At 38.7% G+C, this 26062-nt stretch overlaps 1 protein-coding gene and 1 non-coding gene across 10 annotated transcripts in view; both read right to left on the reverse strand.

The window, feature by feature from the left end:
• The window catches only part of FKBP5 (FKBP prolyl isomerase 5), a 120369-nt gene extending 94873 nt beyond the window's left edge, over positions 1–25496 (reverse strand). For 4 of the 9 annotated variants that reach the window (XR_006775303.2, XM_045772047.2, XM_045772050.2 and 1 more), the window contains exons 1-4: positions 25359–25486; positions 24558–24991; positions 19401–19472; positions 19064–19169 (exon numbers count right to left, since the gene is read on the reverse strand). The gene's annotated coding sequence lies outside the window, so the exon portion shown is untranslated. Of the gene's footprint in view, positions 1–19063; positions 19170–19400; positions 19473–24557; positions 24992–25358 lie in introns of all 9 variants that reach the window. The other 5 variants (XM_045772049.2, XM_045772051.2, XM_045772048.2 and 2 more) reach the window with 5 other exon arrangements.
• Positions 4719–4825, reverse strand: LOC123776223 (U6 spliceosomal RNA). Its single transcript, XR_006775307.1, has one exon. It is a non-coding gene; the product is annotated as a U6 spliceosomal RNA (small nuclear RNA).
• Positions 25497–26062: the final 566 nt, after the last annotated feature.

Below are 26062 nucleotides of genomic sequence, written 5' to 3' on the forward strand. Positions count from 1 at the left end.
AGATACAACAATCAACATATGAAAATCTGTTGTGTTTCTATACACTAATAACTATCAGAAAAAGAAATTAAGAAAATAGATGCATCAAAAATAATAAGATACCTAGGAATAAATTTAACCAAGGAGGTGGGAGATCTGTGCTCTGAAAACTATAAGACAATGATGAAGGGAATTAAAGATGACACACAAAAAAAATAAAAAGATATACCATGCTCCTAGATTTGAAAAATTGATATTGTTAAAATATCCAGGGGCACCTGGGTGGTTCAGTTGATTAAGCGTCTGACTCTTGATTTTGGCTCAGGTCATGATCTCAGGGTCCTGAGATCAAACCCTGCATCAGGCTCCGTGCTCAGTGCAGAGTCTGCTTGCCCTCCTCCCTCCCCTTGCTTGCTCTATCTCTCCCTCTCTCTCTCTCAAATAAATAAAATCTTAAAATAAATAAAATAAAATGTCCATACTACCCAAAGCAATCCACAGATTCAATACAATCCCCATCAAAATACCAATAGCATTTCCCAAAAAACTAGAATAACCCTAAAATGTTATGCAACCACAAGAGACCCCAAATAGCCAAAGAAATCTTGAGAAAGGAACAAATCTGGAGGTATCACAATCCCAGATTTCAAACTATACTACAAAGCTACAGTAATCAAAACAGTATGGTACTGGCACAAAAAGAGACACATAGATCAATGAAACAGGATAGAAAGCCCAGAAATAAACCCAAGGTTATATGGTGAAATTAATCTATGACAAGAGAGACAAAAATATACAATGGAGAAAAGAGTGTCTTCAAAAAACGATGTTGAGAAAACTGGAAAACATGCAAAAAAATGAAAATGGACCACTTTTTTACGCCACACACAAAAATAAACTCAAAATGTATGGCCTAAATATAAGACCTGAAGCCATAAAACTTCTAAAAGAAAACACAGGCAATAAACTCTTGGACCTCAGCCTTTGCAATATTTTTTGTATATGTCTCCCCAGGAAAGGAAAACAAAGGCAAAAACAAACAACTGGGACATCAAACTAAAAAGCTTTTGCATGGTGTAGGAAACCACCACCAAAACAAAAAGGCAATCTGCTGAATGGGAGAAGACATATGCAGATAATATATCCAATAAGGGGTTAATATGCAAAATATATAAAGAACTCCTACAACTCAATACCAAAAAACCAAACTGATTAAAATCTGGGCAGAGGACCTGAATAGATATTTTTCCAAAGATGACATATAAGTGGCCAAAAGGTACATGAAAAGATGCTCAACATCACTTATCAGGGAAAGTCAAATCAAAACCACAGTGAGATATCACCTAACACCTGTTAGAATGGCTACTATCAAAAAGACAAAAAATAACAAGTGTTGGCGATGATGTGGAGAAAGGGAGCCTCCTTGCATTAGTTGTTGGGAATGTAAATTGGTGCAGCCACTACAGAAGACAGTGTGGAGGTTCCTCAAAAAAATTGAAAGTTAGAAATACCATATGACCCAGTAATTCCATTTCTGGGTACTTATTCAAAGAAAACGAAAACACTAATTCAAAAACATACAGGCACCTGTATGTTTATTGCAGCATTATTTATAATAGGAAAGATATGGAAACAACCTGAGTGTCTATTAGATGAACGACTAAAGAGAATGTGGTGTATATATACAGTGGAATATTACTCAGCCATAAAAAAGAGTGAAATCATACATTCGCAACAACATGTATGGACCTAGAGGGTATTATGCTAAATAAGTCAGGGTATTATGCTAAATAAGTCAGACAGAAAAAGACAAATACCACATGTTTTTACATACATAGAATCTAAAAAACAAATGGAAACAGATTCATAAATATAGAGAGGGGCGCCTGGGTGGCACAACGGTTGAGCGTCTGCCTTCGGCTCAGGGCGTGATCCCGGCGTTATGGGATCGAGCCCCACATCGGGCTCCTCCGCTATGAGCCTGCTTCTTCCTCTCCCACTCCCCCTGCTTGTGTTCCCTCTCTCGCTGGCTGTCTCTATCTCTGTCAAATAAATAAATAAAATCTTTAAAAATAAATAAATAAATAAATAAATAAATAAATAAATAAATAAATAAATAAATAAATAAAAAGAAACCTGATGGCTACGAGAGGGGAGGGGGCCGGAGAGAGGCGAAATAGGTGAAGGGAATTAAGAGGAGCAAACTTCCAGTTACAAATTAGTCAGAGGGATGAAAAGTATAGCATAGGGAATACAGTCAATAATACTATAACTTTATATTGTGACAGATAACTACATTTATCATGGTGAGCATTTCATAATGTAGTTAACTGTCAAATCGCCATATTGTACACCTGAAACTAATATAATATTATATCAACGATACTTGAATAAAAAAATCTACAACTCAGAAATAAAGAAAACAAATAACCCAATTAAAAAATTGGCAGGGGCGCCTGGCTGGCTCAGTCAGTGGAGTGTGTGACTCTTGATCTCAGGGTTGTGAGTTCAAGCCCCACATTGGGCACAGAGATTCCTTAAAAAATGAAATCTTAAGGGGCGCCGTTAAGGGTCACTCTGTCGGTTAAGCATCCAACTCTTGATTTCGGCTCAGGTCATGATCGCAGTGTCGTGGGCTCCATGCTCCGTGAGGAGTCTGCTTGAGATTCTCTCTCTCTCCCTCTGCCCCTCCACCCCCGCCCCACTTGCTCTAAAATAAATCTTTTAAATAAATAAATCTTTAAAAAATGAGCAAAGTATTCAAATACATATTACTCCAAAGAAGATATACAAATAGCAAATAATCACATGAAAAAATGCTGAACATCACTAGTCATCAATGTAAATCAAAGCCACAGTGAGATACCACTCCATACCCACCAGGATGGCTATTAGGAAAAGGACAGATCATAACAAGTATTGACAAAGATGTGGAAAAAGTAGAACCCTCACACATTGCTAGTAGGAGTGTAAAATGGTGCAGCTGCTTTGGAATATAGTGTGGCAGTTCCTCTAAAAGTTAAAGTTATCATTTGATCAATTCCAAGAAAAATGAAAACATACGTCCGCACAAAAACTTGTGCATCAATGTTCCTAACAGCATTATTCATAATAGCCGAAGAGTAGAAACAATCCAAATGTCCATTAACTGTTGAATAGGTAAATAAAATGTAGTATATCCATACAGAACAGTATTTTTTTTTAAAGATTTTATTTATTTATTTATTTTTATTCGACAGAGATAGAGACAGCCAGCAAGAGAGGGAACACAAGCAGGGGGAGTGGGAGAGGAAGAAGCAGGCTCATAGCGGAGGAGCCTGATGTGGGGCTCGATCCCACAACGCCGGGATCACGCCCTGAGCCGAAGGCAGACGCCCAACCGCTGTGCCACCCAGGCGCCCCCATACAAAACACTATTATTCAGCAATGAAAAGCAATGAAGTACTGATAACATGCTACATGAATGAACCTTGAAAATATTATGCTAAACGAGAGACACAAGATACCATATATTGTATGATTCCATTTATATGAAATGTCCATAAATCCACAGAGACAGAAAGTAGACTGGTGGTTACCTAGGGTAATGGTAGAAGTAGGAGTGACTGCTAATGGGTGTGCAATTTCTTTTGGGGGTGATAAAATGCTCTTAAGTGGGATAATGGTAATAATTGCACAATTCTGTAAATATACTGGAAACCACTGAGTTATACACCTTAAAGAGGTGAATACCATGCTATGTGAATTTTATGTCAATAAAGCTATTAGAAAAATTACCCTATTGAATAGATGGACATTAATTCCTAACATACATTGCTTCCAATGTATCTATTCTGCGTAACACTGCTGTGAACATTTTTTTTTAAAGATTTTATTTATTTATTTGACAGAGACAGCCAGCGAGAGAGGGAACACAGCAGGGGTAGTGGGAGAGGAAGAAGCAGGCTCCCAGAGGAGGAGCCCGATGTGGGACTTGATCCCGGAACGCCAGGATCACGCCCTGAGCCGAAGGCAGACGCTTTAACGACTGTGCTACCCAGGCGCCCCTGCTGTGAACATTTTTGTGCCTAAGCTTTTATTATACAATTAAGAGTATGGATTCTCGGGGTGCCTGGAGGGCTCAGTTGGTGGAGTGTGCAACTCTGGATCTCAGGGTTGTGGGTTCAACCCCCATGTTGGGTGTAGAGATTACTTAAAGATACAATCTTTAAAAAAAAAAAAGAGTATGGATTCTTGAAAGGTTTATTTATTTTAAAGAGAGAGGAACACACACACACACACACACACACACACACACACACACAAGCCAGAGGAGCAGAGGGACAGGGAGAGAATCTCAAGCGAACTTCCTGCCGAGCATGGAGCCGGACACAAGGCTGGATGCCACGACCCTGAGATCATGACCCAAGCCAAAATCAAGTTGGACGCTTAACCAATTGAGCCACCCAGGCATATGGATTCTTAAACACTCTGCTTCAGTGAGAATCTTGGCTTGACAAGATAGCAGCTATATGAGTGCTGCTTGGGCAAGTCGCTCAACTACTTTGTGCAATTTCCTCATCTATCATATTAAGTAACAGTAGTCACACCTCTTGGAATTTTGAGGATTAAATTAAGCAAGGGATTTGGATGGTGTCTGTCACCTAGTAAACTTTCAACATTAGCAGTTATAACTGTTAGTCTGGTTTGTATTATTTTCTTTTTAAGATTTTTCTTTTTTAATTGAGATATTACTTACAAGAAATATGGGACACTTCATGAATTTGTGTTTCATCCTTGCATGGGGGCCATGCTAACCTTCTCTGTATCGTTCCAATTCTAGTACATGTGCTCCCAAAGCAAGCACTGTATTATTTTTTTAAGATGATTTCTGGAAGTGGTGTCACTGGGTCAAAACCCATGAAACATTTATGTGTCTGAATACATCTTGCCAAACTACATTTCAAAGGGGGTGCTCTAATTTTTGGTGCCAATAGTAAATATAGGAGAGAACCAAGGTAGCCATGCCATCATCAACATTGTTACAGTAAATTTTTGTTAATTTAACAGATGTCTTAACTTTACTTGTGGTCCTGACCATCTTGAAACCCAACAGTTTTCTAGTAATCCCATGGAACCTGCATACCAAGAGTACCTACCAAATGCGAAATCTGCACAAGACTCTACACTGGGAGCCACAATGGAAACTAGTATGAGTAAGGCCAAGGATTCTGTGTGAGGCAAAGCAAAGAAACATTTAGAGAACTGTGACTAAGTATGAGAGAGCTACAAAGTATTTGTAAGGGTAGGGAAAAGATGGCTGTTCATAAAGCAGGGAAAAGAGGGCAGTGTTCCAGCCGGTTCTTGAAGGATGGACATTAATTTCAACTGGCAAGGGTGTGGCAAGAGTAAAATCAAGGCTGGTAAAAGCACACAGCACATTCCAGGACTGTGGCTTGAGTAGAAAGTTGCTAGGGGGAGACTGGGGAGAGGACAAGGCACAGGGTGCTCGAGGAGCACAAAAAGGACACTCTAAAACACAGCCAATGACTCCATGAGCTGAGAGGGAGGGTTTCTCCCAGGGCAAAGAGCATGCAGAAAGACACAAAGATGTGAATCATCATGACCCCTCCAAGGAACCACATGTAATCCAATTTGGCTAAAGTGGAGGGTACATGTGGAAAGGATGCAGATGACGCTAAATAAATAGGCAGAAGCGGACTGTGAAGGGCTTTGTGTGCCAGAAGAAAGCATCTGAACTTTATTCCAAAGGAAATAGAGAACTGAAGCATTCTTAAGGAAAGAAGTGACAATCAGACTAGCTCAAAAAAAATTACTCTGGCAACCCTCCAACAGCTTTCCAGCTCACACAGAATAAAATCCAAAGTCCTTCTTATACTTAACACCCTACATGCTGGTCACTGGCTATCTCTGAAATTATTTTCCTATTGCTTCTCTTCTCACTTACTCTGTTTCTGCCACACCAGCCTTCTTGTTATACCCCCTCCAACATGCCTCTCCCCAGGGCTTTTGCACTTGCTGTCCCCTCAGCCTGGAACTCTTCCCCCACCCTCACCCCCGAGACACACAGTTTGCTCCCTCACTTCTTTCAGGTCTCTGTTCAAATACTTTCTTATCAGGGAGGGAAGGCCCTATTAATAGGAAAGGCCCTATTACCCAATATAAAAAAGAACAAGAAACAACAGCAATCAGCTCTACCATTTCTTCCCTTCCACTTACCACCTGACACATGTATTTACTTGTCTATTTCTTGTCTCTCCTTACTAGAATGTAAGTTCCATGATGGAGCCTCTCTCAATAACCCTATGCTATAGGAACTGTTATTGCCATTTCCAGATGGTGAAATTAAGAGGCACAATATTGCTAGAGAACAGGGGAACCAGGTAGAATGACTCCTGAGCTTGCAACTCTTAACCATTTCACATAGCGTCAGAGGTCCTGACTTTGACACTAGATCATTTCCTGTGCTCCATCCTGAGAAGTACTATGACAGTAAAAACTCTGAATTCACACACTGTCCTAAAAAGATACGGATTCTTACCATCGGCTATTAGCCACATTTCAAAAGCCAGGGAACATTTTTTTAAATGATCAATTAAGCCGCACAAGGTATCTGGACTTTCTCCAGCAATAAGCTGTATTTTTTCTTGTTTAGGACCCAGAGATAGTAAAACAAGATGAAAACATTTTATGAAACTGAAAGAACATAGCATATGACACCAAAACTACTTTTCCAAGACCTTTTTTCAAGTAGAATATTAACTATTTATTTAATATAAAATCAACTCCATCTTTAAGAAGACTATTATAATTTTCTGAGGAAGAACACAGTATCTACCTGGAAAATATCAAGCAAATATTATATCATATGCAGATGCATATCCAGATTCTTTCCCTACTCCTCAGATTACTAATTTCTTCCTTCTTTGATTCTTTCAACCCATCTCCCATTATTGAGAGTACCCCTTCCCAAAACGTAGTTCTCAATCAACACCTTTTTCTGTCAACTACTTCAGAGCAGAATTTACCAGTCTTAATTCCAGCCACTACCTCTATTATAACCAAATCTAGTTATAATTCCTCTTGCTTCCCTTTTGCAGTTTTTGATCTCTAACTGCCTAACCACAGATACTTCGGTACCCCTTTTTATATCCCCACCTTTTTAAAGAAAATCAACTTTTTCAAAATTGGCCCATTCTCTATTTACTCCATTAATCTGTATTATCTGGCTATTCTTCTAGGTTTATAACATATTTTTTTCTCCATTTTATCAACAGGACCTGCCAACTGTTCACTGTGTTTCCTACTACCTTACTTTCCAAATTTGTATCTATTACCGTACTCGGGGTTTTCTTCATTGCCTTCCTGAATTACCACAGTTCTCCAGTGGTACTCTACTTCCAGCCTATTCACTCACTTCCACTCATTCTATACATACTGCCAGTAAAGCCTCTGTCACACAGTACATTCCCAATTCAAGGATTTTAAATAGCTCCCCAGCACAACAAATCCACACTTCTCAAACCAACACTCAGGGCCCTCTACCCCTTCAGAACATCACTAACAAATGTTTACCTTAATACATCAATCTATCTTCTAAACATCTGAAATTACTATGGGAAGGATTCATTTTCAAAAGTTGAACTCCTTTAATCAGCAAAATGGAAGTGTGTACAGTTATCAGAAAATAACACCTTATATCCTTAGTGAGAGTACAAAGTAGTAAACTTCTTTCCTGGACTTTTTTTTTTTTAAGTAGGCTCCACAGACCTCAAGATCAACACCTGAACTGAGATCAAGAGTTGGATGCTCAGCGGACTGAGCCACTCAGGCGCCCCTACTGGACTACTATTATACGCCTCCACGATGGAATATTATGCAGCAACTAAAAATAAAGCAGTAGCTATATATGAATTGATATGGAAAGATGTTTAAGAATTACCTGAAGGGAGGAAAAAAAGCAAGTCACAAAATAGAATGTACATCATTATTCTATTTGTGTAAAGGAAATTCATATATTTGTAAACACAAGAAAATATCTAAAAAGAAATAGTAACAAACCACTAACAGCTAATTCTGAAATGGGATTCAGGGGAAGAAACAAGAGATTTTCACATTTTGGGGTGTATATGTGTGTGAGGTACATACATATACATCCTTTTTTTAATTGAAGTATGGTTGGACATACAATATTAGTTCCAGTGTGCCACCAGTGATTTGATATTTATATACATTACATGTAAGTCATGAAGATGAAAAGTACAGCATAGAGAATATAGTCAGCAGTACTGCAATTACTTTGTATGTGACAGATGGTGACTACACTTATCATTATGCTCACCATAATGAGTAGTTACCACCTGTCACTATACAAAGTTACTACAATGTCACTGACTATATTCCCTATGCTGTACATCCCTGATTTATTTTATAACTATAAGTTTGTACCTCTTAATCCCCTTCAACTATTTCATTCACCCTCCCACCCTCTCCCTTCTGGTAACTACCAGTTTGTTCTCTGTATTTATGAGTCTGTTTCTGTTTTGTTTACAGATTCCACCCAAGCGAAATCAAAGGTATATGTCTTTCTCTAACTTCACATAAACCCCCAGGTCCATCCATGTTGCAAATGGCAAGATTTCATTCTTTTTTATGGCTGAGTAATACCCATGTGTATCATGCCTTCTTTATCCGTTCATCTATCGATGGACACTTAGGTTGCTTCCATATTTTGGATATTGTAAATAATGTTTCAATGAACACAGGGTGCATATATCTTTTCGAATCATACATATCTTTTTTTTAAAAAATCAGTATTAAATTTTTACTTAAAAAGAGAAAAAGAGGTGCCTGGATGGCTCAATCTGTTAAGCCTCCAACTTTTGATTTTGGCTCAGGTCATGATCTCAGCGTCGTAAGACTGAGCCCCGCATCTGGCTTCATGCTGGGCAAGGAGCCTGCCTAAGATTCTTTCTCTCCCTCTCCTTCTGACCCTTCCCTGCGTCCCCCCAAAAGAAAGAAAAAAAGAAACAAAAGACCCGACTTTTTTTTTTTTAATTTATTTATTTGAGAGAGAGAGAGAGAGAAAACACAAACATGTGAGCTTGGGTGGCAGGGAGGGGCAGAGGGGGAAGAGAAGCTTAAGCAGACTATATGCCCAGCATGGAGCCTGACATAGTGCTTGATCTCAGAACCCTGAGATCATGACCTGGTTGAAATCAAGAGTTGGACACCTAACCAACTGAGTCACCCAGGTGCCCCCAAAAAACAGACTCTTAAATACAGGGAACAAACTGGTGGTTGCCAGAAGGGAGGTGGGTGGGTGGGGATCAGTGAAATAGATGAAAGGGATTAAAAGGTATAAAATTTCAGTTATAAAATAAATAAGGCATGAAGATGAAAAGTAGAGCATAGAGAATATAGTCAACAGTACTGCAATTACTTTGTATGTGACAGATGGTGACTACACTTATCACGGAGAGCACTGAGTAATGCAATGAATTGTTGAATCAACATATTGTACACCTGAGGGGCACTTGGGCAGCTCAGTCAGTTAGGTGGTCAACTCACGACTTCAGCTCTGGTCATGGACTCAGTGCCAAGTCTGCTTGAGAGTCCCTCTGCTGCTCCCCGCACACATGCTCTCCCATGCGTGCTTGCTCTAATAAAGAAAATCTTAAAAATATATATATAGTACACCTGAAACTAATATAACATTTCATGTCAATTATACTTCAATAATAAATAAATTTTAAAAAGAAAGAAAATGCTGTACCCAGCAAAGGCTCTTAATTTTGGATGAATATAACCGATCTTGATCATCCACAGTGCAGGAAATATGAGCTACTCAAAATGCTTAATGAAAAACTCATCCATTTATTCAACAATCATTAATGGAACACTTACTATGTGGCAAGCACTGTGCCTGATGATACTGACATAATGGTGAACAAGAAAAACCTAGACCATGCTCTCAAAGAGCTAACAAAGGATTTTTGGTCTCCATTTTTCCCATTTCCCTGGTAAAAGCCACTCTGACTTCCAGGTATCTGTTCTCATTATGCCTACGGTTCCCCATAAAAGAGATGCAAATTAATACATTAATTATATCAAACAAAAACAAAAGCTTTAAAAAAGGGACTCCTATTCCCATCATAATTAATTTTAAAAGTTATCAGACGCACAATTTGTAGAGAACAGTTTAAGAAGCACACTTTCAAATAAATAAGAAGTAACCTAGACGCTAAATTAAGTTTAAGGGAAATGAAGAACATCTGAGGGAAAAAAATGTTATAGGAAATATTAATTTTCTTCACTAATTTATACACGTTCACTAAATTTTTGTACAATGAACATATACTACATAAGAAGTTGTATAATATAATATATACGAGAAGTATAATAATAGTTAAGTTCTTGTTCTTGAAAAAAACGTCTACTGCAACAACAGAGCAGCTACCGCACGAAGTTCAACTTTTTATCCTTCCATCCCAGCCCCTGTGTGGTCTGGCCTTCTTGAAACTCCTTGTTTTGTCAGCCTCAAGTCCATATCCCCCCCTCTTCTGCTAGAAACGGAATTCTGGGACTTTCCACTGGGACGCCACTGCTCACCTCCTGGAGTGGAACCAATAATCCCCAATCTTTGCCAAGTCATTGCTTTCTATCCCCTTGGCTGCCACAATAGTTCAGAGGTAAAAACAGGACCCTAACAGATACAAACTAAAATCAATCCTGAAAAGAGACTAATTTTAATGAGATTATTAAAATGATCACAATCATAGACATATAGTGCAGCTAAAATTCCTAAAAAGAACATTGTAATAAATAGAATTCTCATTTAATGTGGCAGTGAAATAGTCATTAGTCACCTCCTTTGTTGAAATACACAACAGAACAGCAACAAAAATACAACATTCGAAAAATTCCCATTTCTAAGATTTAAAACTTCCTACTTGTCTCAAAGAGTAAGAATGTTGAATCCATATAAATCACATCTTGTTAAAATAGGTAAGTATAGTAAGAGAAAATTCAGGTCACCAGGCATATACATTGATCACATCTCCTCTGACAAAAATTTAAAAAATAAGTTCAAAAATAAAGGTTCCTATGCATAGTATTTTATGAGGCACCTAAAATGCCACAATACCTGAAGAAAAAAAACCTTGCATACTTTTAACTTTTTAAGTAATTTTGATCAATTTTATTTTCAACAATAAGAAAACTACAGAATATATTAATAAATTATACGCAAAGTTCAATTCAAAATGAGAAAATAAAACTTAAGCCATCAGAACTTCCTAAGAGTAAAATGGGGTACCTTATAACACAGAGACCTCCCCTTACCAAAAACTAAACTAAAACCAAAACTGCAAGTCTCTGAAAATATGACATCCTTGGAGAATCTGACGGATGTGCCAGCTGTTTTATTTCTTGAAAGCGTATAGCTGAACACATATAGTAATCTGTTGCATTTTTCTCTAGCATTGCACAACTTTCCTGGCCTACAATGCACATACTGCATTTATTACCATATTTAAGCATCTGACAGCATTGTTATAAGAATCCACAATATTCATCTCTAACTAAACTCATATATAAGTGTTTTAGTCTTCAAATGTCCATGGATTTCAGCAGTTAAGTATCATATATATTTTTTCCACAAAGTCTCAATACATTTCCTGAACTTTTAGCTTTCAGTTTCCTGTTCGTCAATGGCTACAACTCTAGAGGCAATACATAAACACACCCCAGCCATGGTATTTCCACTTTTGACAACAGTGGATGAACTTAATATGACCAAACATAACTACAGTGCGTATAAGTGGTACATGACAGTTAACATAGCAATAACAGGAATTTAATAATTTATAAAAATGGAAATATAAATCATATTACTGATATAAGAATGAAAGTTACATAACCAACAGTCTCTTTCTTTCTCAATGTATTAAGAAGTGCAGGGCTTCTACCTAAAGAATCCTCCAAATACAAAACAAGTTGCAGATCATAAGACAGAGGAAAAAAAAAAAATCCCTTCTCCCTTCAAAAAAATGATGACAGGAAAAAAGAAACCAAACCATGGGAAATATAATTAAGTGATCTGATACAAAACTTTGAGGACATGGAAAAAAACTTTTATATACCCTTGTGGATTATACAATTCAACTTCACAGCACTTGAAAATGATAAAGAAAAATTAATATTTTGGTAAAAATGAATCTAGCCCAGAAGCCTACTTTCTTTGGAGGAAAATAGCAGGATAAGCAGAGGTCTGGGGCATCTTTATGTAACCCATGCCTTTTTCTTTCTGTAATCATGGGAAAGTATACAGAACATTATTACCAGGTGCAAAATGATTTCATGATAAACTTATGCTTAACGTGACTAAAAAAGTATTTGTACACCATGCAAATTTTCCAAATGCAGGAAGGCCATCTTGCCAAAGTTAAAACAATACATTTTCAGGGGGAAAAAAAAACAACAACAGTAATATAATGATTGATTTGATAGCTAGGAACAGACATTATTTATATATGAGAAAAAATTATCTACTCTGTAAAAAGGGAGTATTTATTGAGCATCTAGAGTGATCAGAAACTAAGCTTAGAGCTTTATAGACCTTTCACCACACTGCATCTACATAGGATAACAGTGTGGAAGGAAACAATGTTTAAATAAGTTTCTCACCATGATATGTAGCATATACCAAAATAAAGTGTAAGAGGCTAGAGAAGATGTAAACTTAAGAGACTACTGTAATAGAAGTAGAGGGTTGGAGGCTGTGAGGTGAAAGCACAAAAGCTCCCACCTCTTCATGCTAATCTTATCAGTGCAACAAACAAAACGCCCACTTTTTTTGGAGAATGGTATTTATGATTATAACACTATTATATTTATAATTTACAACTCTAAAAGTGAAAGAAAGAAACCCTTTTCTTCTTAAGGCAGATTTTGGAGTCTTGGTTTCAAAAATTACTTTAAGAATAGCAATGCTTAAAAAAAAAAAAAAGAATAGTAATGCTCATCCAAGAAATGTAATCATGGGCTTGTCATTTAAAAGTGTGAATTACTATGACATTTTTCCTGGTGGTAAAATTATTTTTTATCTTGGTTTTTAATAGCAATAGTAGAGAAAATTATCAGTAGTACTACTATAATTTCCACCCAGATGGCTGAGAATCACAGTAGGCATGACAGTAAAAAACAGCCCTAGTTTAGCTCTAAAAAGGTGCAGGCCTGCTCACTCATTAGCTGTGGATCTCGAACATACGACTTTATTTCCTCTGGACCTCAACGTCTTCATCTGTAAGCAAGATGGCTGGACTAGAGGTTATTTCCCCCTTCCTCTCTCTGTCTCCCTGGCTCTTTCACTTGATGGCTTTAGCAATTTAGGAGCTAGCCTGGGGTTTCTGAGGACAGAGAGAAAAATCTGGAGAAAAGGAATAAGGAGAATGTAAACAACTAGAATATGGAGAGAAAAAAGTCAAAAACTCATATTTATAAAAAGAAATGGACAGGGGCGCCTGGGTAGCGCAGTCGTTAAGCGTCTGCCTTCGGCTCAGGGCGTGATCCCGGTGTTCCGGGATCGAGTCCCACATCGGGCTCCTCCGCTGGGAGCCTGCTTCTTCCTCTCCCACTCCCCCTGCTTGTGTTCCCTCTCTCGCTGGCTGTCTCTCTGTCACATAAATAAATAAAATATTAAAAAAAAAAAAAGAAATGGACAAATAGCTCAGGATAGAAGATCATGAGTTTCATTGTCAGAGTCAGTTTGAATACAAGTTTCAGTTATATTGAAATCACAAAAGAAAGTGAGAAATGCCAGAGATACAGACTTAGAAACATTATCTATAACACACAAGAATGCCTCACAAATAACCCAAGAAATCCTCCCCACGCTCCCTCAGTACATACAGAAAAGATCTCATAATACCTGGCTTGATCATTCATAATTCTGCCCCGACATAATCACCCAACTATTTTCCCACAGGTTATTCCCCTCAGCCAATCTGAGTTCATCATTTCAAATACCCGAGAATATTTCCCTTTCATTATCACTCAATGCTCTTTCTTTTCTTTTTTCAGATTTTATTTGTTTATCTGACAGAGAGACACCGAGAGAGGGAACACAAGCAAGGGGAGTGTGAGAGGGAGAAGCAGGCTTCTGGCCGAGCAGGGAGCCCAATGCGGGGCTCGATCCCAGGACCCTGGGATCATGACCTAAGCCGAAGGCAGACGCTTAACGGCTGAGCCACCCAGGTGCCCCACTCAATGCTCTTTCTGAAAGGCATTCTCTCTTCTCTCAACTTATACTAATAATTTATCATGCTCTAACCATGTTTGAAGCACATTCTCAGTACTTGACATGTATCAGCTCATTTAATTCTCTCAACAATCCTAGGAGGGAAGTCAAGTAACTTGCTTAAGATTACACAGCAGCAGAGCTAGGATTCTGACACAGGCAGTCTGGCTCTAAGGAGCCTGTCTTCTTAACCTGCTAACTAGTCCTTCAAAGCTCAGATCAAGTTCTGTCACCTTTCTGAAGTTCTCAGCTGCTTAGCAATTATTCCTGCCTCTTGGGTCCTTAAGTAAACCACTCCTTTACCACTTACCATTGGACCTAGGTTGTTATTACTCTTCTGTGCACATATTCTATCTTTTCTAAGAACAGGCTCTTATCTCATTTATTTTGTAACAACACTACTTAGAACCTAAGAGAACCTAGTATCTAAAACATAAAAGTGCTTATTAATGAAACTATAATGACATTTAGTATTTCTGGAGACCTGTACCAGGCTCTGGGCTAAGTGCCTTTATATGTAGTCTCATTTAATCCTCACAACCGCCCCTCCTCAATACTGCCAGTGAGGAAACGAGGCTCAGAGAAGCTATATATGTGGTTCAGTATCACATAGTGGTAGTGACGGTCTTACTTAAGAGTCTGTACCACACTCTTAATCTGCAGTCTACCACAGAACACCTTGAAGAATCAGTCCTAACCTCAACTGAGTTCAGCTTGTGCTCACTCTGCAGCATGATCCTGAACACTCAGGAATCAGTACCAGAGGCGCAGCTGCTGCCCTCAGGAAACGTAGTTCAGCAGGACTTCGGGACCAAACCCTATCACTGGCAGAGTCACCATCACCGACTTAAATACTTTAACTTTTATTTTAAATCAAAATACCAGAATAATCCTGGGAAACTCTCTTCCACACCACTCATTCTCCCTTCAGGCTCCCTCACTCCCTTTATGCTCAGACTCCTCTCTCTAAGCTTTTATATTGTAGAGTAGAAGGGTCCCGTTAATCCTAACAACCATTAGGATACCTAAATTTAATTTAGTGATAGCTCAGACTCAAGGGTATATTGATAAAGTCCATGCCCATAATGAAATATGAGCAGGGAAGAACAGCTAGAAAAAAAGCAGTAGCAAAAAGCAATGAAAAGAAGGATATGAAAGTCATACTGTTAAGGGGGAAAAAAGCAATAAAAGCAAGAAAATGGACACAAATAGAAGGTGGAAAGGAGTCCAGCATAAATTCAGTGAAGAAACATAGATAAATAACACTAAAATCTAATCAATTTTAGGAAATCTGACTCCTTTGTTCCTTTTCCTAACCTCTAAAGGAAATAGAAAAAATATATAAAACAACTGAAAAACCATTTACTAGAAACAGAATATAAATTAGGAGTTTTTTTCTGAGAAACCATTCATTTTAGAATTTCAGAGCTGCAGAGAAATTTTAAAATACTACCTAATCCAACCTACTCATTTTACAATTAAAATAAGGCTCAGAAAGGTTGACTCTAATTTGCCGATGATCATATAGCTACTGAATTTCACCCCAATGTCTACTCCTACCAGACTAGGCCTTCTAGAAATGTATTTTACTCCTCCATTTTCCACTTGTAATAACTATTAAATTAGTTTCTGCATAAGCATTTCAGAATCCACATATTATTCCTAATTCCCTTAGAAGAAAATAACCAGATATTCTGGATTATGTAAAGCAATATGGAATTTTATTCTTTTATTCCCAAAATCAGTAATCTCAAATTGGGTCCTGGTTCTTACCAGGAGGAGAGTCAAACATTTCCCAGAAGAGCAGAAAGAAAAAAGATCTCCGGAAGCTCACCAAAAGCAAGCCAAGTTGATAAACTACAATCCATCTGGAAAGGAATCAGGCCCAAGACCCCTGGAGGCTAGATGACAGCTAGTGGGAAACATAATGGATATAACTTATTTTCCCGTTTCTATTTTATATCCTCCTAACCACCCACAGGCTCCTATATTTCTGACAAACGCCAATTCCAGGAGCCTGTAAAGAAAAGAAATGATGAGAGCATCATGTCACTTTCAGCAAAGGTGGCTTTTAGACAGGAACTATCTTGGCCAGGAAATATGGCATGAGGGATAAGTCTTAAGGTAAACCATAGAATGGTACTTTCAGCCTTAAAAACACCAGGAAGTCCTGAAAATGTGTTACGTACACTGAGAATTTCCTCCACAGCAAAGCACTTCGAGATATCCTGGGCTGGAAGGAACTCATCCTGGGCCATTTCTGTGGTCTGATGAAGTCTGCTGCTTACACCCTGCCCGTCCATGATACACTGTAGGCTCTGCCAGCCATCATACTGCAGGTTATATGAGCTGAGTAATTCTGAAGTCTTATATAGAACCTTAGTTTAAATACAGTGAACACCTAGGCCTTAAAAATGATGTCTTTGCCTACAGAAGGCTGACTGAAGCCTTCTCTGGAAAGGAAGAAAATGCCTTAGTTTACTTTAGGAACATAGCTTACTTTTCAGATACATGAACTTCATTATAGATTAGGGATAATCTCCTGCTTTAACATGTTAACCAAATTCGGATTATTGTACTGAAAATGAAAAGGACAAAAAGATAAAAAGAGTCATTATAAGGTTAGAAACAAACTGTTTTAGTGACTCAATGAGCTTAGGAAGTAAGAGTTAAAAGTGACCAACTAGAATAATCAAGTTATTAACAGCTGAAGAGGAAAACTAGGAAGAGCTTTTTCGCTGGGGGTGAGGGGAGGGAGTGTTGGCGCGCAGCTGCTACATAGATGGTATTTAAACATATTTAGTTTCAAGACATAGGTGAAAATTTGGGCCTCAAGTTTAGACAGAAGATACAGATTTGGGGTCTAGAAAGCAGAGCAACGATTAAGTTTTTAGAGAAAGAGAAGGTTATGGAAAAACATTTAAAACAACAGCATTCCTCAGATAATACACTTTAAAGATAACCTAACCTTCCAGATGAATAATGCTTATCATACAGATACAGAATATTTGGACTGCTTTGTTCTAACAGAAAAGCTAAAACATTCATTTTTTTCCTCAGGCTATGAATTGACAGGAAAAAGGTAAGGATTAAAACAGTTTCATAATTACTATTTGTCCAAAGTCAAGTCTCTGAACTAAAACACAGTGCTTCTGAAGTTTCTCTATTTGTAAAAAAAACTTCTGGAAAAAACTGAGAGAAAAAAATCTGATGCACCAATACTACCATTTTACAATAGTGGTGAGAACTTAAAAGTACATTAACCAAAATGCTGATAATTAATAAATCTGAAGAATAGGTATACGGAAGTTCATAATGCTATTCTCCCCAGTTCTGTGCAGTTTAAAACTTTCATAATAAAAAATATTTTAAAAGCCTACCTACAGATATTTAAAAAAAATTTTTTTTAATTAAAAAATTTTTTTTGCAAGAGCATGAGCACGAGTGGGGGAGGGGCGGGGAAAGGGAGAGAAAGAATCCCAAGCAGGCTCCACCCCAGCAGAAGACCAAGGTGGGGTTTGATTTCATCACCCTGAGATCATGACCTGAGCCAAAAATCAAGACCAACTGAGCCACCGAGGCGCCCCAGATATCTTAAAAATTCTATCTGTAATTAAGGCTTGACAACTCAAAACAAAATTCTAACAGACAAAAACTTATCAAATAATGTTTTATTCATTTTCAATAGACCAATGAAATTTAATGTGTATGAAAGGGAGAAAAGATCCTGTGTCATTTTAGAGGAATATAAATATGTTCATTAAATGGAAAAAATCCTTTTACCCATGTCACTTGACATTGGACATTTGTTATTTTTCTCTTCAAAGAACTTATAATTTTGTTGAAGAAAATGTATAGTCTATATAAACGTACAGTTTTGGTTAGTAAAGGCAAAATAAACATTTATCCCCAATATCAATGATTAATTTGTTGAACATGCTGGTTAGCGGTCATATTATTTCAAACATCTTCCACTCTAGTAAATAATCAAATAAACAACTTCTTTAAGTAAAGGAAAAGATATAAAAAAAAAAAAAGAAGAACCAATATCCATAAATTAACAACACATTTAAAATTATATAAACGAGTAAGTAGAGGGGAAAAGTTGAATGTTTTTAACAATGATCATAGTTTAAGTTACGATTTAAATGAATGTAATTTAAATCATATCACTCTACTGAGACTATGACAGTACTGCAACTAATAGAAAACAAATTGACCGCTTAGATTCACCACTTACTGATAAGCAAGAATAGTATATATGGTTTACAAGCACGTATCTTTCCTCCCTATGATAAATAGCACCACCCAAAAATGACGACTAGATTTGTTTGCCTCCTCTTCATCTGTAAGTTCCAAGACAATAAAAACTATACATGTCTGTGCAAAACCTAGCACACTATAGGTGTACGACTCTTCTAACAGGAATAATCACCACCTTCAATTCCCAGAAAGCTATTGCTAGCTACCAGTCTCATTCCCTAGATGATGTGCATAGAAAAACAAAATCAAGCAGGGTCTCCCTGCTAGCAGTTCTGCCTTGAATCATTTTCAGAACCTTATTTCTTCTAACGAAATATGTCATCAGGACACTTCGGAGAGAAGCAGCACAAATACATACATGTAAAGACAAAAGAGACTGTAGTGATTCTCTTTTTCTTCATCATTACGAAAGCACTGATGAAGTCTGAATTGAGGTATTTCACTTTTTGCAGACAGCAAGATCATTGTCTTCTTCAACAAACTGTTGTAGCTCTTTCCCTCATTAAAGTAAAAATTACATACCGTAAAATGCCCAGATCTTAAGTAGCCAGTTCAGTAAGTTTGAACAAGCGCATACACCAACAACTGGTGAATCTGGATGTTCCTTGTACTAGGTCTTGCAACTTTTCTGTAAGTTAAAAATTATATGAAAATAAAAAGTTACCCAACAAGTGTATACTTGAATTAGCATTACCCAAATCAAGCTACAGAATACGTCTATCTCCCCAGAAAGTTCCCTTTTGCCCCTTTCCAGTCAACCACAACCCTTACCCAGAAACCACTGTCCTGATTTCTATCACCACACCTAAAGTTTTGCCTGTTCTTATATTTTTCACAAATGGCATCATTTGGTACATACTTGTCCTGGCTTCTCTTGCTCCGAATAATATTTCTGAGATTCATTTAAGTTGTGCGAATCAGTAGTTCATTCCTATTATGAAAAAAAGCTGCTATGAACATTTTACATCAATCTTTTTGTGAACATGTACTTTATTACCCTTAATGCAATAAGATTTCATTTAAAAAGGGGAGGGTTCCCATATATAAATATGCCTGTAAAGTCATATAGTATAGACAGATGGACTGATTGCACATAAACGTATAGCAAAAATAGTTACATAAAATACAACAAATATAGATATTTTATCTACGTGTGTGTGTGTATATATATAAATGAATAGATTCTGAGAGGTCCACCTGGAACCAACAGAGATATTTTTTAAAAACATATAAAGTTCATAGTGAAAATAAATATAAGATGGGAAAGCTATCTGTTTAATTTTTCTAAGTATTATGTTTTAACCTAAGAATAATTCAAAAGAGAAACAGATTTCTTTCCATGTAAGTTACCCTGTTCTGCTTCAATGAAATACATTCTCATAACAAATCCCCTCCCCAAACTAGAACTTCAAAACATTAAATATTACCTCCACTATATAATAATCTTTTATGTGAGGGGGAAAACCCAAAATATTTAAAATTACAAGTTTTATCTTATTGTTTTTTTTTTTTTAAAAAGTTAAACAGGGAAATAATCCATTGGCTAATACTTAACATGGGTAAAGACCATTCCATCTTCATTGAGAATTTATGCTGGAAAGGATTCAATCTCTAGGATGTTTTCTCCACCCCAAAAAGTAATTTACTGCAGCAGTAAGTCTATGACAAACACATCTTGACTTTGAAATTCCACTGTGTAATTTTCAGCTGAAAGTAGAGGAGGTTCTTTAATTTCCAGAGGTAGTAACATTAAGGAACATACACACAAATCTGATTTTTGAAGAGATCAATTCGAAATTCCCAACTCTGCTTTTGCTAATCAGATGATCATTTTCAGGGGACTAGAAGTGGCTCCTCGTTTAACATTACTTATAAATTGCCAAGATGGAGGCAGAATGCTACAAATGGATCTAGAAATTTACCATTGCTTGCTTTAGGAAGGGTCTGCAGCTATAAAAGGAGGAAACAACCCTCTTCTAAAGGTGCTTGATTTTATTCATCTTTTATTCCTCCTCCGTCAAAATGAGCAACTTCAAGAACACACAATTCTAACGTACTGCATTTTTAATCTTAAAAAACATTCTTAGCATTTGGATGTTCCCTAACTTTCACAGATGTGTAATTATTTACTTAACCCATTATTCACTCTGAAAACACATCATTTTCATTTTTCCAATAATTGTACCATTTTCTAAAAGAACAAGGAAAACAGCCTCGATTAACTGTTACAAAAGCAACTGCAGCTCTAAACAGCTACAACCCCCAACTTTCATTATCTTTTCCCTGTTTTAGAGAATTACAATCTTACTCTTATTTTTAAAGTGTTTTTCTTCCAGACCAAGAGTAGAAAACAGATAGAGCAAATGTGTAGACCCCATACTCCCTCTGGTGGTCCTTCACTCTCATTAACTAGATGTTTTCCAAAAGACTAGAAGTAAATACTAAATTAAGCATAAAATGAACTTGCTCCATTTAAGGATTATAGTCTTACATGTTTAAGTTTCAGCTGAGTACAAGCCAATTCTTTTCATAACAAACTGTGAGATATAATTATTTTGAGTGCTTGAATTTTAGTGTTTCAAATATTGCTAAAATATCCTTAGTAACCTGTTACACAGATTAGTTACAAGGGTGCATAAGGACCTACTATAATTAATTTTAAGCTGTCTCTTTGGACAGAAGAGTCTTTTACCTGGTATGTATCTTTTTTGCAAATTAAATCACACTTAAGTGGCTAATGTTTTTAAATCAACAGTTACTTTCATACCAACAACCACTCAGTCTCCTATGTGTACAGATTTAATTTTCTTTACACTTTGGGGATATATTATTAGAACTTAAAAATGCACAGTAGGTCCTTTCTCCCTCCTTGGCCATCTTGGCGACTGCTCTTGGTTGGGGGCTGTCCCGCACCTAAGGCAAGAAGATGGTGACTGCACAGAAGAAAAAGTCACTGGAGTTGATTACCTCTAGGCTCCAACTCAATGTAAGTGGACAGTACATGATGGGGTACAAGCACACAAAATGATGAGACATGGCCAAGCAAAACTGGCCATCCCAGCCAACAACTGCCTGCCTTGAGGAAATCTGAAATAGAGTACCACATTTCACATTGGCCAAAACTGGTGTCCATCACTAAAGTGGCAATAATACTGAATTGGGCACAGCATGTGGAAAATACGACAGACTATGCACACTGGTTATCACTGATCCAGGCGATTCTGACATCATTAGGAGCATGCCAGAAAAAACTGGTAAAAAGTAAATCATGCAAAATTTTTCTTTAATAAAACCAGCCAGAGAGCGTTTGAAAAAAAAAAATGCACTGTAGAAAATTCAGAAATGTACAATAAAACAAAATCTAATTATTAATCAGCTAGTTTAAAAAGTTCAAATAGTTTCAGGGTGCCTGGCTGGCTCTGTCAGTGGAGCATGCGACTCTTGATCTCCAGGTTGCAGGTTCGAGCACTACACTGGGTGTACAGATTACTTAAAAAACAAGAACAAAAACAAACAAACAAACAACTTAAAAAAGATCTTAAAAAAATAAAAGTTCAAATAGTTTCAGAATTATAAAATGTCCATATTTAGTTGTTCAGTATTAAATAATTATGGAATTTGGTGTGCCAAAATATGTACAATACAGATTTTTTCTTGGGGTGCCTAGGTGGCTCAATAGGTTAAGTGTCTGCCTTCGGCTTAGGTCATGATCCCAGGGTTCTGGGATCGAGTCCTGGTCAGGCTCCCTGATCTGCTGGGAGCCCGTTTCTCCCTCTGCGTCTCTCTCATGTATAAATAAATAAAACCTTTAAAAAATATATATGTATGGATGTTTTTTCTTTAGGAATTATGAAAAATTACAGTAAAGGCCTGTACAGAGATGTTCTTAAGGTATAACATGCATAGTACTGTCAAAGCCATGTTCATGTCTAACAGTGTCACCTGATTTATCCTCAAATTAGCTATTTTAATAAATGCCCTTGTTTTTTGTGGCTTTATTCATTCAAAAATATTTGTCCACCCCCAAACTCAAAAGGAACCTGAGGATTACGACTTACACACACTCACAATGTTTATTGTGTAGATGTGAGAATTCAATTTATGCTTAATTTTGAAACTGAAATGTGGTTGATAATTTTATGATATGGTCTACCACAAGTTAAAGTGGATAAAAAACCCAGTAAATTATCTAAAAACTGAATTTGAAAACGGGTTTTTACTTAAAAGGCATTTTTATAAAGTTCCTAAAATATGCTTTTGCGTAAATAAAACTATAAAATGTTTAATTTATCATATGTGGTATATTTAAACATCACCATAGGATAAAGATAATACTTATTATACATAGTAAATTACACATAGTAGTTAAAACTAATATATTCCTATACACTTTAAAGAACAATTACCTAAATCATCCAAAACAATGAGGACCCCCAGACTTATAAGATTCCTTACAACTATTTATACAGACTTATAAGATTCCTTACAACTATTTATAAAACCCACTCTACAGGACGAGTCACTGCTCGACCAATCTACCCTAGGCATCAAAAAGACAACTCAGCTTTAATAGCAATAACTTCTTCTACAGCTACAGAAAGAGGATGTTCTTTGTTCACTAGACTGATTCATTCTAAGCTAAGAAACCTTTAGGAAACTAAATAACCCAAAATACATGTTCTTTTCCAATCCAAGAATAAACAGAAAATTGAAGATTTAATTAGTTGCCCAATACAGTATTTTAAGTTTTTCATGTTGAACTGCTTAAAATTCACCTAAAATTACCATAACTAAAAAAATTAAAGATTCAGAAAAATGTTCGTTTTGTTAAATGTTGGAAAGACAAAGACCTTATAACATTTAAGCCTGTTGCTTTAGAGATACAAAACATTTTATAAAGACCATTTTTGATTTTGTTTTTAAAAATCCCAGTCACAGCTAGCCTATTTGTTAAAGCGGTCAGCTTTAAATGGTGTTACTAATTAGCTAGGTAAATAGTAAAATTACAATTCAGTGAAATACTAATAAAGTAGCATAGTTAAATCAAAATTATAACTTTGTTCTTAAGAAGTTACACTTCTGCTAAATATAAATCATCCCCAATAGATATAAAAGACACATTAGAAAAAAATTAAATTAAATCAAGTGTTACAAATAAATTAAAATATGTATAAGCTACATTTCAAAAATAATTGTTATATATTATTTTTAAATGTATTTTTTCTGTAGATGCCCTACATTGGTCAGGGCCATAATTGCAGATTAAGTGGAGGTCAGCTGGGAGAGAGATGAAGAGAAAATGGTAAGTGAAAGTATGACAAAGATTTCCAAAAAAGAATAAAAAATTTTTCAAGTCTATCCTTGAATTTTGATTGAAACACCAAGAGAAAAAAGCTACTATAATTCTCTAGTAAACCCCCCGGGGGGGAGGGGGCAGAATTCCATAGACTATTAAAAATACTTAACCGAAATATGCCTTAACTTTTCCCTTGTCCACAATCTAACAAAATGGTAAGACAATGAAAATAAACACTTGTCTACCCTCAGCGAGGCAAAGAAAGCTCCCATTCAATGCTAAGCCTTATTCCACTGGAAAACATACTCCTGAAAAGTAAATCCAAAACCACGAGCTCAAACTACTTCATGCAGAATTTACTGAATGGCGGCCAAACGTTGTACACACTGTCCCGAACCACACTGAAGGATATCTAGAGTTCTGCATTCTCCATTTACTAACTTTGTACCTTACTATGCTTTCGCCACCACTGCAGAAACCGATTTTTTATGTAAGACTACAATGTTCCTCCAGGCTCGTCCATGGAAAGAAGGCAATCAACCTTCACGCTGACCCCTCGAATTTTTTTTTTTTTAATCAATACTGGGTTTGACTCTTATACTGTCGCCAGCACACCTTTTCAGACATCAGTGGAAGTAGTTCTAACGTTCTAACACTGAGCCGAATAAGGAGCCCTAAAACAAGTTCTAACTGGCTTTCACCTGGCACGAGAATAATCACCTGTTAGAACGGCGCTGCACTGGCACCCTCCAAGAGCGGCCGAGAACCGGGATGCTGTATCCCAGTCACTCGTCCCAAGGCGGCAGGTGAAGGCGGAGAACACGCATCCACACCCACCGCCCGGGGAGCGCAAACCGAAAGCGAGGAGCGCAGCAGCGGGACACTCCGTTATCCTCGCCCGCCACGGGCCCCGCCAGGTGTGCGCGGCTCCATCGCGCCCGCGGCGTCCCGGCGCACGGCTCACCCCGGCTCGACTTCGCCCGCCGCCCGGGCCCCAGAAGGCGAAGTTTCTCTCCCGCCAGCGGCGGCTGCTGCTCACGCGCCGCCCGGCTCTCGGCGAGTCCCGCAGCCTGCTCCGGGCGGTCGCGGTCACAGGCGCCGGGCTTCGGGCGAGTCGGGGGCCGCCGACGGGAGCCGGAACCGGGACCTGTCACCTCGGGCGGGAAACAAAAGCCGGGTGAGGACGAGCGGGCGCGACCTGCCTCGCCTCCGCGAGGGGGAGCGCGGCGGGGGCGGGGAGCGGCTTTCGCGGCCGCCCGACTCCGCGCCTCCCGGAGGGAGCACCGGCCCCGCGGGCCGGCGGGGCGCAGAGGGGCCCCGCAGTTGGGCTAAGGGCATCCGGCGCGCTCGCCTCGAGGCTTCCCCGGCACAGCTCGCCCCGAAGCGCAGCTTCGGGGGCTGGGACACCGTGCGTGAGGGGACGCCGAAGCGGCGCGGCGGCCCGCGGACCGCGAAGGAGAGAATTCGGTTCCCGGGGCGCCGCAGCCGCCCGCCCCATCCCTGCGGCCATGGCGCCGGTACCTGTCGCCGTGGTTGCTCCTCGGCCCGGTCTCTCTCTGCCTCACCCGCGCGCCGCTCGGCCCCCAGCCCGCCCAGCAGGCAGTCCGCGCGCTGGACGCCGCCGCCCGAGACTGGCAGCGCCCGCGAACCGGCCCGAATCCCCCGGGCAGCGCCCGGCACGGTCCCGCCCCCGCCGGCCGCAGGACCCGCCTTCCATAGGGCCCCGGGGCTGTCAGTCCGCCCCCAAAAGGCGCGCGGGCTGTTGCTCCGCCTGTCCGGATTGGTGGCCGCGCGCCGTCCATGCAAATGAGACCCCGCCCCCGTCCATTTGCACCTCCGCCTTAGTGTAAACTCCGCCTCTCCACGCCAGCCCACGTGTCTGGCCCTTGGCCTTTGTGGGGCCGGAGGGAAGGGATGGAGGAAACTGACCGACGCCCCCTCACACCATCTCTTACCTTCAGAGAAACTCATGCCTAAACAAGCTAGTGGACTTCACATCTGAATCGTATCTCTGAAAGCTCTGCTCTCCTGTCTGTTTACCGGGCCTGACCATCAGGGGATGGAGGGAGTAGGCCGGGCAGTTTGTGTCAGGTAAGCAGGCTAGGTTAGCGCCAGGAAGTCAAAGATGCCTAGTTGAGCCTGGGGAAATCCCATCTTGAAAACGAGTTTAGCACGTAGCATTTCCCCGTGGACACTAAGTGACTGTGAAGACCGTGCTTGGCCTT

Source organism: Ursus americanus, chromosome 32 (assembly GCF_024610735.1).
Source record: "Ursus americanus isolate L20-20 chromosome 32, mUrsAme1.1.p, whole genome shotgun sequence".
NCBI classification, from domain to species: domain Eukaryota; kingdom Metazoa; phylum Chordata; class Mammalia; order Carnivora; family Ursidae; genus Ursus; species Ursus americanus.